At 36.0% G+C, this 20,676-nt stretch overlaps 1 long non-coding RNA gene across 4 annotated transcripts in view; it reads right to left on the bottom strand.

Annotated features, from left to right (window-relative positions):
* LOC137635557 (uncharacterized) overlaps window positions 1–422 on the bottom strand; it is a 33,927-nt gene extending 33,505 nt beyond the window's left edge. For 3 of the 4 annotated variants that reach the window (XR_011042713.1, XR_011042712.1, XR_011042715.1), the window contains exon 1: window positions 273–422. This is a non-coding gene — a long non-coding RNA (uncharacterized lncRNA). The remainder of the gene's footprint in view (window positions 1–272) is intronic. The other variant, XR_011042714.1, reaches the window with a different exon arrangement.
* Between the last annotated feature and the right edge of the window lie 20,254 nt (window positions 423–20,676).

Raw genomic sequence — 20,676 nt, forward strand, 5'->3', positions numbered from 1 at the left:
CCTGAACTAGTGGCTTTGCTACAGTAAGATTAAACATTCAATATTAATTATATATTAATATAAATAAGATTAAACGGTTATAATCACAAGAAATTATGTTAATAATTAATAAATTAACACCTTTTTGGGCCCAAAAGTTTGTGAGATGGACGGGATTTTGGAGGAGCAAATGTCATCTATAATTCAACGAATTTAAAGTCTATAATCTTCATATGTATGAAAAAAAATTACTTTAATAGGGTTTTACAAATATTTACACCACTCTTACTTACCAAATTCCCATATATATTGAGCGCACAGTCATAGAAATACACTAAAAACGAAATTTTGTATTTTTGTTTACATTCATCCTGGCCGGGATCCAATACCGGGAAGAAAAGTAAAAATGGTTCCAATTTATAAATTTATATTTATTTTTTAAATACTTATATATGCTTTATGAGAGTTTCCATACTTTTTAAAAGATTTATATTTAAATTTTCAGTCTATTTTAATTTATTTTATGCTTCTTTATATTAAAATACAATAGGGAATATGAAATATTAATACATATGCTGGTAGTATTTGGGACAACTGAACAAAGGCCATTTTGTGTATTGTACTTCAGTTCACAGTATATTATCATTACTTTATTAATCATAATATAATATAACTAGTCATTTTAATACAATAAATATAATATCTTATTACAATTATTATTTTATTATAATGTTTTAATAAATTTATGCTATATTATAGTATTCACATATAAAGGACACTACCATTTTTATATTTCTGACTGGCATTATTTCATGTGCTGTGATTGGTTGCTTTGATAATGACGTCATTAACTTTCAAGCTCGTTATTGGTTCTTGAACAATGACGTCATTACCTATAGCAACTGTTATTGGTTCTTGAATAATGACGTCATTATACAAAACATTCACTCTATTTACTTAAATACAGAAAAGAGAAGGGTGTATACATTATAAATGTAAGAATAGTTTAATTAAATGTCTTTCTATTAACCAAAAATAGTTTAAAAATTACTATTTTTCGTGTATTTGATATTACAAAATATTCAATTCATGACGTCACATATTTAAAGCTCTTTGATTTGCTTGTGGGTAATGACGTCATAAATTAAAGATGGCTTCTTGGTGACGTCGTACCAAAACAAATAAGCTATACATCTTTGAAATGTTTTATCTTATTATATTACTTTAATAATATAAATAGATGAGATATAAATCATATACATAAATTATTATTATAATTAATACGTTTTAGTAGAATTTATTTGGGATATTAGTTGAATTTGACGATTTAATCAAGATATTTTACCTGGATTAAAGCTATACCCATGACGTCATAGAAACTTTGCGGGTACTCTATCCCTTTATAGATAGGTGCAAAGCTTCTAAGCTTATTCTTATTACTGTTTTTAAGTTTATACTATCTATGCCTTAAATAAATTAATACCATAATGAGATTCTCAATCTTTGCTTTTATTCCCTTCTACCTTGAAATTAGATAGGATAACACCTTGCTATCATCAGTTTTGGCAACCTATTGTGATCAGTTTGGACTTCTTAAATTCTTCTTTTATATGCATTGCCCTACCTATAAATGCAGCCAGATTCCTGCTAGGATTTTTCAGCGAACCTAAACTTATGTCTACATTCATTAGATGTCCTAATTTTGGACGTAGAAATAAATGTTCGGTAGTATCTTCTTCATCTTTGCACAAGTCACACAAATTATTTTCATATTTTCCCCTGAAATTTGCTTTCAAGTTGAGCATATTTAATCTTGCTTTCATCACAAGGGATGCCTTATCCAGATTCATTTCTCTAATATAAGGCAGTGGGCCATTTCCTTTACTAAATCTTAATTTGTTCATTACTTTCTTTTTTTCTTCAATAGTTTCTTCTATTTTTTCCATAATTCTTTTCTTGATTTCTTTTTTTCAGGGTCCTTTTCCCCCAACTTTTTATTTCTTCAACTTCCATCCCATATTTACAACAGATTTCTTCTACGCTCTTACTCCAGCACTTCCCATACGGGTTCTTCAACTGATCCTCAATTATCTCTCTTACTAATCTTTTTTCCTCGGAGTTTATGATATTATGGAAGAGCATTAATTTCTTATATTCTATTCTGTAGGACACCAGCCATATTCCTGTTTATTTTTCCATAATTCTTTTCTTGATTTCAGGGTCCTTTTCCCCCAACTTCTTATTTCTTCAACTTCCATCCCATATTTACAACAGATTTCTTCTACGCTCTTGCTCCAGCACTTCCCATACGGGTTCTTCAACTGATCCTCAATTATCTCTTACTAATCTTTTTTCTTCAGAGTTTATGATATTATGGAAGAGCATTAATTTCTTATATTCTATTCTGCAGGACACCGGCCATATTCCTGTTTCTGCAAGATGCCTCAATACGGAGTACTTGCAGGTAGTTCATACATATTTATTATCTTAAATTGGAGGTTTTCCAGATCTTTCATATCTTTGTCACTTATTACACTCCAGGTCTCCACGTTGGCAAATATTGTTGGTGCTACTACAGTTTCATATATTTTCTTTCTGACTTCCAATGCCACCTTTCCCACTTTTCTCGTATCCCCATATTTTCTTATTTCTTGGGTCATATATGTGACCCTCTGGCTTTTTTTTTACTGATACTCAATTCTTTGATTCTTTGTCTCCCTTCTCTGTGTACCATTCACCCAGATACTTATATTCCTTAACTAAACTTACTTGTCCTTTCTTCACTTTTGTTTCAATTTCCTCCTCTTTATCGACAAAGATTCAAAACAAATGGGAGTTATCAATACATCGTTACTCTCTGGCAATAAAACTTGTTGGCATAAGGCCAAAGGTAAATAAACTAAGTCACAGGAAAATATATATAAGATTTTAAATGTTCATTACCGTGAATATACCAAAGAAAACTTAAAATAGACCAGCCTCTTGATCCTGGAGTGCCTCCAAATCTAGCCAAGACGAATTTGATAAGATTTACCATCTTACATGAAAAATGAATAATGTATTTGAAAGTCTAAGGAAATATAAAGGTAAATCATCTTAGACTGATAATGATAGTAATAATAATAATAATATTTATTATTATTGTTATTATCATTATTATTATTATTATCATTAAATGCTAAGCTGCAACGTTAAACAGTTAAGCAACATGGAATACGAAGTTCCACCTACTGTATACTCAATGCAGTGAGAAATGGTTGATATGGGAGAACACCTAGTTTGAAAATGATTCTCCCACTGTTGCCATATCTCCAAAGATCACTTAGCCACTCTCCTACCCCTCTATTTTACTATTTGCATATATATCTCTCTTTTTTATATGAATTGTTGAATTTCCCAAATTATTTCCCTCTCCTGGGACACTAAACTTACCTTGAATGTTTTTTGTTTTCATAACTGTGTTAAAGGTAGATAATGAAACACTTGCAAATGTTTTCTAATTTGGTCTTGAGACTATCTTATTTTCCAATTACAGAGTTCAGAAATGTTATCAATTCTAATATACACCAGTAAGAAGGCAGATATTTTTTAGACAATGTCAGCTATTAGTTTAGTTATATATGGTGGAATAATCTCTCTCTCTCTCTCTCTCTCTCTCTCTCTCTCTCTCTCTCTCTCTCTCTCTCTCTCTCTCTCTCTCTCTCAACTTAATGTTCTTACTGAATGAGTAATTTGATGATCATGTTTTTAAAACCCTTTCAGTTCGCACTGTACCAGCAGACCAGTTGAGCTGTAGGATAATTTGATCAGATATTGAAGTTCACTTTTGTAATTGTATCGTTTTATTAAAGAAACAAGTGTTTAAAGTTATGATAATTGTATATTATGTATTGAGACATTCTATTGACACTAAGGGTTAAAGCCATAAGTCCTATGAAAACCACAGTTGGCCAAATTTTGCCCACTGAGGATCGCATTCTTTACTAGAATTCTACTTAACTTCTCTTTGGGTTACTGAGTATAATACTACGTTTACTTGAACGATTCCACTCCATGAAAATGCTAAAATAAAATCTACCTCGCCAGAATAATGATCCAGTAGATGATATTAAAAACACTAACTGCTAAAGGGACTACCACCTTCCTGAAATTCAAGATGCCCGCAGGAGTTAGCCTAACTCTGCCCCTGGAGGAGGCTTCAGGCAACTTACCCTTTAACCTCGTATCCTTCGTCAGCCTTTTCCCCGACTTCCTGTAATGTAAAATCGCGTTGAAACGTGATGCCATCCCTAGGGCCAGGGGAATGGCTGTGTAAGTTAGAACTGAGTACCCTGCATCTCATAAGTCCTGCTATTAATGTGGATGTCATGAGATTCAGGTAATAAAAGTTTGTGGTAGGCATAGCAACTTTTATTTGTGTTCGATCTACCGGAATCCAGACATGGATGATTCTATCTTCGATTGCCTTCTTACCATTATGGCTAAGATACAAGCAGATGATAGAAAGGCTTTTTTTTGTCTATGTTGGTGATTTTAATGCTCACCATAGGGAGTGGTTAAGTTCTCTCTCTCCTGCCGATCGCCATGGCTTAAGAGCTTTAGACTTTGCCTCTGAATCGGGCTGTGAGTAAATCATAAATGAAGCTACCCACAGGTCTGGTAATTGCTTGGACCTCATGTACACTGACTCCCCTGCCGTTATAACTAGTAAGGTTGGTTCTCCAGTCGGGACATCTGATCATACCTTGATTTCATTAGTAGTGAAGACTGAGCAGCCTGATATATCATCCTCTTGTAAAATTTATATAAAATCCCAAGCAGACTGGAATGGGATTTTTGCATGTTACAGTAGTATATATGGATGAAGAAGCCACCACACAAACAGTTCTGGCAAAAGTACAGAAGAGTTTAAAGTAAGAGGTGGTCTGCACTAAGGATTAATTGCTAATCCACAAATCTATACCTTGTGATTAAGAGTCATCATGTGGTCCCTTTGAGAGTGGTGCTTGCTGATGACACTGGTTTGTAGGAATTTGTAAAACTATAGTCCATTTCTTTTAGCGATGCATATTTGCACCGACTCGCGGCGGTGCCCTTTTAGCTCGGAAAAGTTTCCGGATCGCTGATTGGTTGGACAAGATAATTCTAACCAATCAGCGATCCGGAAACTTTTCCGAGCTAAAAGGGCACCGCTGCGAGTCGGTGCAAATATGCATCGCTAAAAGAAATGGACTATAGGTGAGAATTTGGTCTAAATAATGGAAGATCACTGGAATATAGTATAGGCAAAATAGGGTGAAACTATAGCAAGACAAAATGTTAGGAAACAGAGAGAAGAGAAAAAGGGTGAGTGAATAACACATTGGATTGTTGGATTACATAAACTGACACTGGCAAAGAAGGAAAGGAAAATAAGTGGTAAAAGAATATAGATACACTGTATAGTAATAAGGCATATACAGTACTTTAAGAAAGTGTCAAGAAATTGAAAGAGAATAATTAAAAAGATAATAGTAGTCTTGTATAAAGAAAATAGCTAAAAAATATTCTTCCATTTCTCTCTGTTTAGGACATTAAAACATGTTCTTATAGTTTGATAGCACATGATAAATCTTGGAAGCAGTCCTTCCTAAACTCAGCAATATTGGATGGATTCAATGGTGAGCTGTGTTATGGGCCAAACCCATCAAACTTACACAAGTCTCTTAAACACAAATAAAGTCACTAACGACCAAGTCCAAAATAGGAGGAATGGCCGCAACAGAGTGTACAGAGATGGAATCAAGGAGGATATAAAAAAACTGAAAATAAAACTTTAATATTTAATACAAACTTTTTAGAAAGAAATGACCACTGAGCCTCTTACAAAATACATTAAATAAACAAAAAATCCAATCACACACTGAAAACTTCGAATAACAAACACTCTTACACCAAATTAAGACTATGCAATTATACTTTAAAGAGAGGACCCCGAAAGTAATAGAAATTCGAAAAGTCAGAATAACCTAACTTATTACACATTAAAACACCAACAAAAATAAATTGCTTCCCTTAAGTGAGCTTCAAACAGTGGTAGTGGCAAACACAGCTTTCAAATCACGGGTCGAGGGGATTCATATATATTCTTAAGACCTTACCAAACGTAAGAGAAGTCCCCTTGGCTTAATAACTGGGCCAAGGGAACAGATTGAAGAGTAAATCCATGGACACGGCCGTCTGACAGGTAATCAATCACTTTAGCGTCGAGAGACGATCAACGGACACGGACGTCTGACAAGAAATCACACCTTACCAGTTGGCAGAGAGGTCTCCTTGGCTAAATCACTGAACCAAGGGCGAGGTTGAATAAAATCGATTATCAGACTCAGTCAGTCAAGCACTCCCCTTCTTAAAGGTCCAGAAACGACTGTCTCCTCCTGGACACGCATCGCCCAAGTCTCCTCCAACACTACCCGTGAAAATAAAACAAGCTCATTGTAATTAAAACTACTGTATACAACAAGTGAGAAATGTCGGGGAGGAGGAAACAGGGTCATTATGTTCCAAAAGAAATAATTACTGCCAAAGTGACTTAATCAAAACAAAATAATTTACGTTAAATTTAACACATACTGACAACTGTTAGACAGACATTGATATGAGATGGTGTCAAATTTGAAAAAGTTAGGAAGAAATGTGTATGGATGATGAAAAATCATGAGATGGTACATCTAGAAGAGGAAAACGTGTAGCATTGTGTATTTTAGAGGTAAAATTTGTAAATTATCTTGAGTGACTGAGCAAGTAAGGTGCTTGGTACCACAAGAAAGATAGTTTGAAAAAACAAGGACGAGAGATAATGTAACTTTAGAAAAAAATGCTCATAGAATGGAGACAATAGATGGGAAATATCATATATTTCTTCTTCTATTAACATGCTTTTTTCCCCCATTTTTTGCATGGGGTAAGCACGGTTGCCTTCTTTTTGAAGGACTTTGCGCTTTGGCTTTGGGGTAGACCGTAGTCGCAATCGGCTGCCCTGCCTGACATAGCTTTAGACCCCGGTAGCATATGTTCGAGTGCTGTACCAGTCACCATCGTATAAATAAAACATGTTTAAAAAGTTTCTAGACATTGTCTCAATAAACTAACATAATGTGTTACAGATTAAGTATATATTCAAAGCCAGAAATCAATTATAATATGCAAATGAGAAAAAGGAAGAAGGGTGAATCTGTTGTGCTAGGATGAGGCCAGGTTTTGGAAGAGGGAAAACATCTGTAGTATTCGGGGAAAACCATTGAAAGAATAAGAGAGAGAATAAAATGGTGTTTTCAGTATTAACTTCAATAATGAATACCGCGAGAGGAAAAGCAAAATTCTTCAGTAAAGGTTATCAAAATCTGTGATAACATTACATCAAAAAAGAATATTGGTAGGAAGAATAGTTTTGAGATTTGAAGGTAAAATCAAGTTGAAAAAGAAACTGGTTTCACAATTATAAGTACAGACAGCATAACGAAAAAGATTGCACTACTGTACCAGCAGTTTCTAAAACCTGATTTCATAATAACTGATGGAAACATTAATGTTGTTTTCTTATTTTTAGTTAGTGTACAATCTAATGTTTTATTTATTTGCCCCTTCCCATAATTCTGTCTTCTGCTGGAATATTGAATTAAGGAGGATAGTTGCCTGGTGTTTTTTTTTTTTTTTTTTGAGATACTGGTAATTTGTGGGGACCTGGTGGTCTTTGCCCTGGTATTTCAGAAGTTAATGACAAGAGAGATAAGCTTTTGTCGGGGTAATAATAAAACTAGCAGTTAGAAGAGAATGGAAATCTAATGAGAGTGACAGTGATGTTAACAAGCCATCGTCAATTACTTCAAAATAAAGCTGCCGGTAAGAAAATAAAGGTGAATTTTGATGAAAGTGACAGTAAAATAGAGAAAACTGTCTAAGATTAAGAGTAAAGCCAGCAGTAAGAAATGAAAAGGATTCTGATTACATCTGTATATTAAGAAAGAGTGGAGAAAACAGATGACAGTGAATAAGGTACAGTACTGTACTTATACAAATAGGGATTTTGACGAAGGAAAAATCTATTTCTGGGCGAGGAACCTGTGTCGCCCGGTGAAATCCTCCTATATAGAAGTGTGCCTGAGTGTACCCTCAAGCAAGAGAACTCCAACCCAAGACAGTGGAAGACCATGGTACAGAGGCCATGGCACTACCCAAGACTAGAGAACAATGGTTTGATTTTGGAGTGTCCTTCTCCTAGAAGAGCTGCTCACCATAGCTAGAGTCTCTCTTCTACCCTCATCAAGAGGAATGTAGCTACTGAACAATTACATTGCAGTAGTTAACCCCTTGAGCAAAGAAGAATAGTTAGGTAATCTCAATGTTCTCAGGAGTATGAGGTTCAATGTTGTCAGGAGTATGAGGACAGAGGCGAGTACGTGAAGAATAGGCCAGACTATTTATTGTATGTGTAGGCAAGGGGAAAATGAGCCATGACCAGAAAGAAGGATCCACTGTACTACTGTCTGGCCACTCAAAGGACACAATAACTCTAGCGGTAGTATCTCGCCTGGTGGCTGGCCAACCTAGATCGAGTGGTAGGAGTGCAGGTACTTGGGAAGCTTTCGAAATTTTCCAATGAGCAACGTGATAACCAAAATACTGAGTAAAATTAAGTAGTCTCTATATTCCCCTTCGAGTGATAGTGAACAAATGAATGAAGAGGAAAAAAGCAGATAGCTTGATTGAGAGAGTGAAGAAGAGTATAGGTAAATTTATAAGTGTGTCCTGATGAGGGAAGTACCAAGGATGACAAAATATAGTTTGAATGAAGTGAGAGATAAGGTTGAGTTTTTAAGTGTATGATTTAAAGAGCTGTATGGGGAAAAAAAAGGCTTTGAGCATAAAGATTTTTGCATTATTTTGAAAGGAAATTTGAATAGTTTATATAGGAAAATCGTGAGTGTTGAGGATAAGATATGAATCTGTTTGAGAAAGGTACATTGATCAGATGAGAAGACTTAAAGCTGGTGTAAGGTATAGAAACAAGAATGAGTTTGAAGAGACAAGGATGGGGGAAAACGGGGCAGTAAAGACGTATGAGCAGATGCTGGCGACTTTAGCACGAAGTAAATTTGGGGATAAACATATAAATGACTGTACAGTATTGGTGAGGTTCTTTGCCATTGTACAAGAGTGTGTGAGCTCATGAATATATAAACTAAATGGAAAATGCAATAGATAAGTGCAAGACTGAAATGGGATGATGTATTTGAAATACTGGAAAATTGTGAGTTTGAATATAGGGCAGATATAAGGAATGGAAGTGGTGTGTATGTTTAAAAGGAAGTATGAGGGAAGTGTCTTAGATAAGAGACGTTATAGCATAGTTTCTCGAATACTATGGGAATGAGAAAGTGAGAATGAGATAATATATGAGTATATAAAGGGAATTCTAGAATGAAGAGAAAGAGGAGTGCAAGTCTCAAGAGGGATACAGGATAGAATGAAAGTCATACTGAAAAGTGTTTTAGATGTAATAGAATGGGTCACTCGAAGAATGGATGTAGGTGGTCACCAGGCGCCTGTTTTGGTTTTGGAGTGAAAGGTGAGGATCGTGTTAATGAGTGCACAAAAGCAAGACCTATGAAAAGTGACAAGTATAATCGGCAAGGCCATATAGAAAGAGCATATGGAATTCAGAGCGTGAGTGGGATGTTTTGAAATTCTGTCAGAGAACAAATGATTAACGTGGAAAAATGGATATTCATGTACAGCGAGAGTTATTTACAGTATTTGTATATTTCAATTAAGAAAGCGGAATTCTTCTAATGATGAGTTGACTGAGAGCATAAAAGAGAATGCAAGTGGCGGTCCATTTGACCTGGTGTTAATGGTAGAATGAAAAGAAGACCTGGTTTTATTGTTTAAAAAAACCTGAGGGAGTAAATTATAAATTACTGACGTACCTGTGATTATTGAAGCTTAAAGGGTCTTCCGGTTTTTTTTTTCTAAAGACTTCTAAACTTCATGGGATGACAAATCTGGAAAAAGTAAATAAATGAGCATTTTTATACATTTAGCTAAGCTAAATCCATATATATACAAATATATATGGATGGTATTATTATTATTACTATTATTATTATCATATATATATATATATATATATATAAACAGTATATAAGAGATAAATAGATATATACATATATATGGATGATGATGATATCATTATTATTATTATTATTATCATTATTATTATTATTTTCATTATCATCATACACACATATGTATACAGTATACTGTATACATATATATATTATTATTATCATTATCATCATTATTATTATTATTATTACTATTATTATCATTATTATTATTATTATTATTATTCATTATTACTATTACTAACTAAGCTACAAACCTAGTTAGAAAACCAGAAAGCTATAAGCTAAAACATAAAATATGTTATGTGAAGAGAGACTTATGTCAGCCTCTTCAACACCACCAAATTTGCTTGTCACGTCTCTCTCTCCCTCTCTCTCCATTCAATCTGAAAAATGAAAACAAATTAGTAGTCTTATAAAATTCAGCCTTAAGTAAATTGCAAATAAGTATATCTCCTAACTAAACAAACCTGAATTATTTATATGGGTTTACACCCGATATATTTAGTTACGACCTGAATTAAAACATTGAAGGATTCTGGTTAACACTGTATGGTTACCAACTATCCCATCAAAGCTGGAGAGGAGCGACCGAGTGAACAACATACCTTCACTTATTACTACTATTATAATTACAAGCTAGGCTATAACCTTAGGTGGGAAAGAAGGATGCTATAAGCCGTAGGGCTCCAACGGGGAAAAATGGCCCGGTGAGGAGAGGAAACCAGGAAATAAACAATCTACAAGAGAAGAATAAACTACCTAAATAAAATATTTCAAGAACAGTAACACCATTAAATTAGATCCTTCACATAAAAACTATAAAAATTTCAAATAACAAGAGGAAGAGAAATAAGACTTGCAGGAGGGATAAGGCGGGATATCAAATTATAGATTTGGGTTTGTACATACATACATATACCCAGGCACTTCCCCCAATTTTGGGGGGTAGCCGACACCAACAATGAAACAAAACAAAAAAGGGGACCTCTACTCTCTACGTTCCTTCAGCCTAACCAGGGACTCAACCGAGTTCAGCTGGTACTGCTAGGGTGCCACAGCCCAACCTCCCACATTTCCACCACAGATGAAGCTTCATAATGCTGAGTCCCCTACTGCTGCTACCTCCGCGGTCATCTAAGGCACCGGAGGAAGCAGCAGGGCCTACTAGAACTGCGTCACAATCGCTCTCCATTCATTCCTATTTCTAGCACGCTCTCTTGCCTCTCTCACATCTATCCTCCTATCACCCAGAGCTTTCTTCACACCATCCATCCACCCAAACCTTGGCCTTCCTCTTGTACTTCTCCCATCAACTCTTGCATTAATCACCTTCTTTAGCAGACAACCATTTTCCATTCTCTCAACATGGCCAAACCACCTCAACACATTCATATCCACTCTAGCCGCTAACTCATTTCTTACACCCGTTCTCTCCCTCACCACTTCGTTCCTAACCCTATCTACTCGAGATACACCAGCCATACTCCTTAGACACTTCATCTCAAACACATTCAATTTCTGTCTCTCCGTCACTTTCATTCCCCACAACTCCGATCCATACATCACAGTTGGTACAATCACTTTCTCATATAGAACTCTCTTTACATTCATCCCCAACCCTCTATTTTTTACTACTCCCTTAACTGCCCCCAACACTTTGCAACCTTCATTCACTCTCTGACGTACATCTGCTTCCACTCCACCATTTGCTGCAACAACAGACCCCAAGTACTTAAACTGATCCACCTCCTCAAGTAACTCTCCATTCAACATGACATTCAACCTTGCACCACCTTCCCTTCTTGTACATCTCATAACCTTACTCTTACCCACATTAACTCTCAACTTCCTTCTCTCACACACCCTTCCAAATTCTGTCACTAGTCGGTCAAGCTTCTCTTCTGTGTCTGCTACCAGTACAGTATCATCCGCAAACAACAACTGATTTACCTCCCATTCATGGGTTTGTATAGGCAGGAAAAATCTTGAAGATTTATGGTATGTTCCTATGAAATACAAACCCTCACTATTTATATGGGGAGTCTTCCTGAGGTGAGAGAAAATCCCCTGTAACAGGCATTTGTCCGTTTAACCCATAACCCAGATAAAGAAAATTACATCTTAAGACCGACTTGTAAGATAGCCAAGGCCTAGAGGTCAGTCCCAAGTAAAGGATTACATGACCGGAGTAACAATTATATTAATTGTATTATGTTGCAAACTTATTTTAAGAATTAAATGATATATGAGAAAGGTCTTTTACCTACATAAGGGTTTCTTTAATGATACACAGTACAGTACAGTAACTATAAGCACGAAAGCGAAATCACGCCAACACGATATTCAATGTGAATGATATTAGTTTCTCTCTAAGTAAAAGATTCTAATTTGGTGTTTTTCCATACTGTAAGGCCAGACTCAATTCAAGCTCGTATTGTCAGGATGCCAGATAGCTCATAATCAATCAATCGAACTCATAATGGCGAATAATAGAATCGCTTCAGCAACGCTGATTCTGTTACTGAAGATAGAGGTTTATCTACTGCCACTCGAATAAGTGTTCAAGGTGGTGTCTTTGGCGAGATTTTGAACATTCTCATCAGAGATAGTACCTGTAAATCTTAAAAATCCCACCGATTGACAATATCCGAAAGAAAAACCTGGCCTCCCTTACTGAGCACCCTCATAAGAGATAGGGATCTGTTAAGATTGTCAAAATCTGAAACTAAGAATACCTGCACTGTTTCATGATCTGGGTGGACAACGGCCAAAGCCAGAGGATAGAGCACCACTGTGTGTGATTTCTGGTTCACTGTATCCCATAAGCAATGCAATATCAATCCCATCAGTACTTCAAAAAGCACGACTTATTTTTGGACACAGGCATCTCTGAAAACTCCAAAAAGGATGGATCACTCGCACAGAGAAAAATAAAAAAGCATAAAGCACAGTAAACACGTCTGCCCGCACAGACAGCCAGGATATAAGTAAAGCTCTGTCACCAACTCAGCCGCTCCTCTCCAGTGTGGGTTGGATAGTTGGTTACTATACAATCTTACCAGAATCCCACAACTTTTTAATTTTGGTCATGACTAAATAAATCAGGAGTAAACCAACAAATTATGAAGGTTTGTATTCACATAAAAACAACTGCACAATACAGTATTATTGAAAGAAAGGTTAATGGAAGTTAGATACACAAATACAAAACTATATATTTCACAAACAATTTGTATTTTTCCTAGCTATACAAACCAGTGTCATTTAAATAGGGTTATACTTCTAGTTTTGTTTTCTATGACTAGAAAATAATATAAGAAACTGGGGTCTGTTGCACCATGGTTGGTTACCATAGAAATCCCACTGCTGGGCACCATGTGCGGGTGACGATAGGCTTCATTCTATTCTAGTCAAAGATGTGTGGGGTGGTCAAGATTTTTTGTGACCGCACCCTCGACATAATCACAAACACAAGACTTTTTAGGCAGAAGCAACGAACACTGCCATGAAACTTCAGGATTATGACTAAGCGTGGAAATCAAATTTGGCTGCAGACGCAACATCCCGCCTTCCCTCGCCATCAGCCCACACAAATGCCTTAAGCACTGGCGACCAGATGGAATATGCACTTACCGCTGCTATACAATGGGCATGGGGCTTTGTGTTCTGGCCAGATATTCATGCACAGGATGTGCGGATGGCAAACTTAACTGGGCCCACCCCTACATAAAGGACTACAGTTAACGCACCTCTAATTACCCCCTCACAAGTAAAACATCACCCTCGAGCATGCCATCAACCAACCAAATGCCAATGAAGCTACCCCCATCAAGGTCCATGCGTTGGTGCTACCCTTAGCCAGTGATTTGTCACCTGGGTGCAATGGGATTCCTACATTACCCTGCCCACCACCTGCCTCACGCCTCATTGCATAACCAGGAAACCATGTTGGCACGTGTGCGATGACTGGGTCAATGAAGTAACTAAGCTCGTAACTGCTATTAAAAGCTTTGGGGGAGATGAAGAGTTATGATGTGGTACCACTGCATTGGTAAGGAGCTGATAAGACTGAGTGGGGAAAGCATTGTTTACATGAAGTCCAAGCCAAGCCTCACTCCTGCTCATCTCTCACCTACTGCCCACTTAAATCATTAGGCAGGTAGAGTGAACTATGTAAAATTAGTATTACGGTATCAGGGATCATACCAAATCCATTAATATATATATCCAGCTCTCCATATTTTATGACCGGAGCGTGTATATCACGTGGGTACGGTTATCCACACGCAGTACAGTATACATTTCAGGCCCGCGAACCAATGTTTTATATCCTCTTAATGATTCAAAGGATAACATCAAAATTATAACCTATCTTTATGTATACTTACTCATGACCTATGTATACCATTGTCTAATATCAAGTCAAATTAATCTATCATTAATCATATTTACTCTAGTGTCAGTTCTTAACTACCATTATGTTTTGCAGATACTACCACCAGTATTGTCAATAATCATGATTGCAAATTACATGGATTGCTCCAGCAAGAACCACAAAACTGGAGTGCACTGAACATGGGGAAGGGGGAAGGCACACTGGGGGAGGACATAGACTTGTAACCCCTGGCACAAGGTTAGGGAAATGAACATGGGGAGGGGGAAATGAACATGGGGAGGAGAGGGGAGGGCTGGTATTTGAAAAGTGATTAGGGTCACACCAGGGACTGGGAGTCAAACATTTCAACTTAGGACTTAATTTTACCTTTACCTAACCAGACTTATCAGACCCTGAATACCCTAAAACCATGGGTACCACCACAACCTCCACATCTGCTACACAGGGGTTACTGGGGGAGAGGCAGACTTGCCATCCAAATCCCTCAAAGCAGTCATAGAGGGCCTAACAGAAAAACCCAAGTTAGTCCGTCAATAACAAAGCACAGTCACAAAAGCAATCTGTTCAGCTTCCTCAGGGAAGCAAAAAACACTTGCGGTCCCTAAGACATCCCCAACAAAGGCCTAGAGCACTTCTTCCCCTTCAGAGCATTTGCCTTTCATTGCACCGGAGGCCACAATTAACACACCGGCACAAGGGGATGCCTGCATAGACATGCCCGATACGAAGAACACAGACTGTGGGTCTATGTCCCACTTCACCTTTCCCCCACAAACTCGAAAACAAAAAAAGAACCCACAATTTTAGAGTTATACCACACACACACATACTAACAGCAAAGAAGTCGAAGCAAAACTGAATAGACAACCAACTGTGATGGGGTGCTCCCTCACCGTTCAACCACCAATACCAGTTCGAGCTAAAGTAATCCCTCTAATTAAAGGATGATAGGTTTTATGTTCGTAGGTACAAAAGAAGATTCTTTACTGTAATATGTTGCTAAATATCATCTAAAAGATTAAGTGATGAATTTAATTTAAAAAAGAACAATTCTTTTAAGAAAAAAAGTCATTTTGTTTCTCGGCATCCTTCAAATGTAAATCCCCCATTAAAACAATGCAGGAATCAATTAGGTAAGTTGTATAAATGAAGAGCAACATGATTAGTGCTACAACTACAGTACATCTAGGTAATATAAAGACATTACTCATAATTGTACAGGAAATGTGGCCAGACTTTAATATTCTACTATCAAGATATGGAGTCATCCAGCAAGCTTATATAAATGGTTCAAATGACATTTTCATTTAGCTGTCAAGCCACAGCAATGACCAAGACTGATATAAAAGTCCTTTTGGTGGTTATAACTCCTAGAACCCCATGATTTTGCTGTCCATAAGAGGCTAATTAACAATATGGTTAGATGTGTAGACCAGCAGAACTCCCTTGAGTTTCTCATGCTCATACTGTATAGTATTCTCTCAGCCTGAAGGTATAGTTCCTCCTCTAACCCCTTTTTCCACAAATTCTGACAATAGCTTCTGCATTTTATTTAGCTTGCAGTGTTCTATTACAAACACATATATACATACTGTAAACATTATATATATATATATATATATATATATATATATATATATATATACTGTGTTTATGTATATATGTATGTATGTGTATATATATATATATATATATATATATATATATATATATATATATATATATATATATATATATATATATATATATATATATATATACATATACATATATACAGTATACTGTGTGTATGTATATATGTGTGTGTGTATGTATATATATATATATATATATATATATATATATATATATATATATATATATATATATATATATATATATATATATACTGTACACTGTATGTATATATATATATATATATATATATATATATATATATATATATAAATAGATATACACTTGTATATTTAAACGTTTTTTTCTGACAAGTAAAACCTGCAATGTGTTACAATGAGTGTCTGGGCCTATTATTCAGTGTTACCCCATGGGTTATGTTAGGTTAGGTTAGTTATTTGGCCAAGAAAATATGTGCCTGATGAAAGATTTGTAACTATGACTACTCAAATGAATTTCTGCTGTTGATATACTGATTTTACAATGTAAACATTAAGGAAAAGGTATTTACTTAACTTAAAATATTCTTCCGAAATGTTGAATAGATCGGCTCTTTGCTCTGGCCAGAACGATCGTAAGTTGGCTAGGTTGATATTGGTGTGAATAATGAAATATAAGGCTATTAGGCCAACCTGTACGGATAACTAAACTGATAAAATTGGTCTAGAAAAGTAAATAAATACATACCATTAAACTAATGACATTTCGTTGTCATATTAACGAAGGTAAACTTCGAAACCTGCGATATGTCCTACCGCCACACTATCCTCCCCCCATCCCCGGTACATTAGGGTTGCTAGATACCGCCATTAACTGGAGCAAAACAGAACAATTTGAAGTATTTAACCTGAATTGACACATTTCTGCCTCTATAAAAAGCATATTTGATGATATGGTAAAGTTATAGATAGGAACAAAAATATAATTACAAGGAATATTCAGCCTTACCGCTTATATAACGAAAATGCCGACTTCCTTCCATCATGCAGATAGCCTACGGTTTTGACGGAATAATTTCAATTTCTTTTCTTCCTGGGACTCAACACGGTCGACTACAATAAGTATTATGAATTTATAAAGTACAATTTACGCATCTACATCAAACAAGGCCTATTGTATAATGCATTTGGGCTACGGTCAAATATTATCGTACATATGGCATGCGCCAGTGCCACTTTTCCTTAATTTCATTCATTAAATCTTCACCCAAGATACAATATCCTGTACATGTGGCAACAAGGTGGGTGCGTACTAAACAGCTGATTACTAAACAGCTGATTGTCATTCTTCAGCGTATCTAAACAGATTCGATTGTAGACGAAAAATAGTTTCTTAAGTTATATCTACAACACCTATCGAATAACCAGACTAAGGTAGATATTTTCAATACACCTCAATATTCTAAGAGAATAAGAAAAAGTAAAACCATTTAATGTAAAAGTTTTGATCAAGCAGATACAGCCATTATAAAGATAGATAGAGAAAGAGCATTTTAGTATGGAAAAACTATCACTGACCTAATCAGTTGGTAGCAAGTTTCAAACAGAATCCTACAGGATTTATGAGGCTGAACGTTTGACCCAGGAAGACCATTCATAGTAGCAAAGCAGAGAGAGAGAGAGAGAGAGAGAGAGAGAGAGAGAGAGAGAGAGAGAGAGAGAGAGAGAGAGAGAGAGAGAGAGAGAGAGAATAGAAAAGGTTTAAGATCATCAGTCAGCGATAGAAGTGTATAGCTCTTAACTGGCAAAAAACAAAGAGGACAGACAACATAAATTATAAACGATAAAGAAAAAGCAAAAGTCATCATAGTACTAGGATAAAAAAATTCCCCCCAAAAAAGCGAAGGTTAAGGAGGATTCAAAGAACATCCCTAGTACCATAATGCCTAAATACAGGCTGACATAAGTCTGCTTGTAGTTTATGTATGACATATCTGTTTTGATGTTGTTACTGTTCTTAAAATGTTTTATTGCTAATATTTTCTCATATTGTTTATTTCCTTCTTTCATTTCCTCAATGGGCTATTTTTCCCCTATTGGAGCCCTTGGGCTTATAGCATCCTGCTTTTCCAACCAGGGTTATAGCTTAGCAATTTATAATAATAATAATAATAATAATAATATATAATCAGGGACTCCAACAGGAAAACAAAATAGCCCAGTGAGGAAAGGAAAGGAAACAAAGAAAAACAGTCTTTAATATGTTCAAGTCTTCCCCAACAGCAAAGTGACCGAAACTGATACCAGGACAATGAGACTAAACCAGCCAATAAAAACAATTAAATTATATTATTTTTCCTTTTTTTTTATAGAATTGTAACTTTTAGAATAACGGTGAATAGAAATGAGGAAAGAGCAAAGCGTGTGACTTTTGAAGTTTTTAGTTTAGCAACGGCTGAGAAACACCAAACTCTCTCTCTCTCTCTCTCTCTCTCTCTCTCTCTCTCTCTCTCTCTCTCTCTCTCTCTCTCTCTCTCTCTCTCTCTCTCTCTCTCTGTGTGTGTGTTATATGCAACCAGATACGTAATTCACTGCTTTTGTGAATCTAGGGTATCTCTCTCTCTCTCTCTCTCTCTCTCTCTCTCTCTCTCTCCTCTCTCTCTCTCTCTCTCTCTCTCTCTCTCTCTCTCTCTCTGTTATATGCAACCAGATACGTAATTCACTGCTTTTGTGAATCTAGGGAACATGGAGAGAGAGAGAGAGAGAGAGAGAGAGAGAGAGAGAGAGAGAGAGAGAGAGAGAGAGAGAGAGAGAAAATTTACCATGATTTTTCATTCAAGAAAGGTTTTTGACCAACCAGTTCACATTTATGAGTTTGTTAGTGTTTATGTCTTACGTTGGGGATTTCTTTGGGCCCTGATTTATGTGACCCTCTTTGTATTTGCCTTGCATTTATATTCAGTTTGGAAAGCACAGTCCTAGGATATTTTAGCAGAAGGCACAGTCTGTTAGAATTAGTTGTAATTATTTCCATTTCCTTGTGAGAAAGGTTGGACAGAGGAATGGTGTTTTCTATTGTTATTATCGGATTAATACTTCATTAGTATTATCATAATTATAATTACAAGCTAAGCTATAACCCTAATTGAAAAGCAAGATGCTATAAGCCCAAGGGCTTTACAAGGGAAAAATAGCCCAGTGAGGAAGTGAAACAAGGAAATAAAGAAACTACAAGAAAAGTAACAATCAAAATAAAACAATTTAAGAACAGTAACAACAATAAATTAGATCTGTCATATATAAACTATAAAAAAACTTCAAAAAAAAAATAACAAGAGGAAGAGAAACAAGACAGTGTGACCGAGTGTACCCTCAAGCAAGAGAACTCGAACCCAAGACAGAGGCTATGGCACTACCCAAAACAACAATGGTTTGATTTTGGAGTGTCCTTTTCTAGAAGAGCTGTTTACCATAAGTAACAAGTCTCTTTTACCCTAACCAAGAAGAAAGTATCTTGTGTTTCAGATTGAAATTATTAAGAAATATTTTAGAGCAATGCTCAAAACATATAACATTTTTGAATTATCCAGTGAAACTTGATTATGTTGTTGTGACCTTATTGGTAACGTCTCTGCCTGGTGTTCACCAGGGATTCGTTAGTTCCTTTGGTCGCTGCAACCTTACCATCGTTGTGAGCTTAGGATGGAGGGTTTGGGGGAGCTTATAGGTCCATCTGCTGCGTCATCAGCAGCCATTACCTGTTCCTCCCTGGCCCTAGCTTGGGAGGTGAGGGGGCTTGGGCGCTGATCATATGATTATGGTTTGTCTCTAGGGCACTGTCCTGCTTGGTAGGGCAATGCCACCGTTCCTTGCTTCTGCCATTCATGAGAGGACTTTAAACATTAAACTGGACAATTCCAAGATATTGTGGTGTGTTCCTATGTGGTTTTCAGTTCACTTGAATAACAAGTTTTTCTCTGCCATGACCTGCAGTTCCTCAAATAATAGATGCCTGCTACTGGATCGAATAATTTACTGTTCCTGCATACTGCTTTCCCAATTAGGGTTGTGGTTTAGCTAATAATAATAATAATAATAATAATAATAATAATAATAATAATAATAATAATAATAATAATAATAATAAAGTGAATATTTGCAATATTTCGTAACCTCTAACCACATTCTCCTATTTTCCTTATAACAGGACAACGAACAAAACTATTTGAAAGAAACACAGAATCTCTTAAGATTTATTTAATAGATTTAATAAACATAGAATAACTCCTTTCTCTCTTCCTCTCTCTCTGATGCGTTCCCTTACTTCATTTACCTTCATGTCAATTTCCTGGCCCCTGTCATATCCACACACTTCATTTGACTTCCACTAACAAACCCTATAATGCAAACTAACTGTATCCTTTGACATTCCTCTATATTTATCACGAATTCCCTCTATACCTCCTCAGACACTCTTATTTCAAATATCTAAATTATTCTTATCATAACTAACACC

This window comes from Palaemon carinicauda, unplaced genomic scaffold (genome assembly GCF_036898095.1).
Source record: "Palaemon carinicauda isolate YSFRI2023 unplaced genomic scaffold, ASM3689809v2 scaffold140, whole genome shotgun sequence".
NCBI lineage: Eukaryota > Metazoa > Arthropoda > Malacostraca > Decapoda > Palaemonidae > Palaemon > Palaemon carinicauda.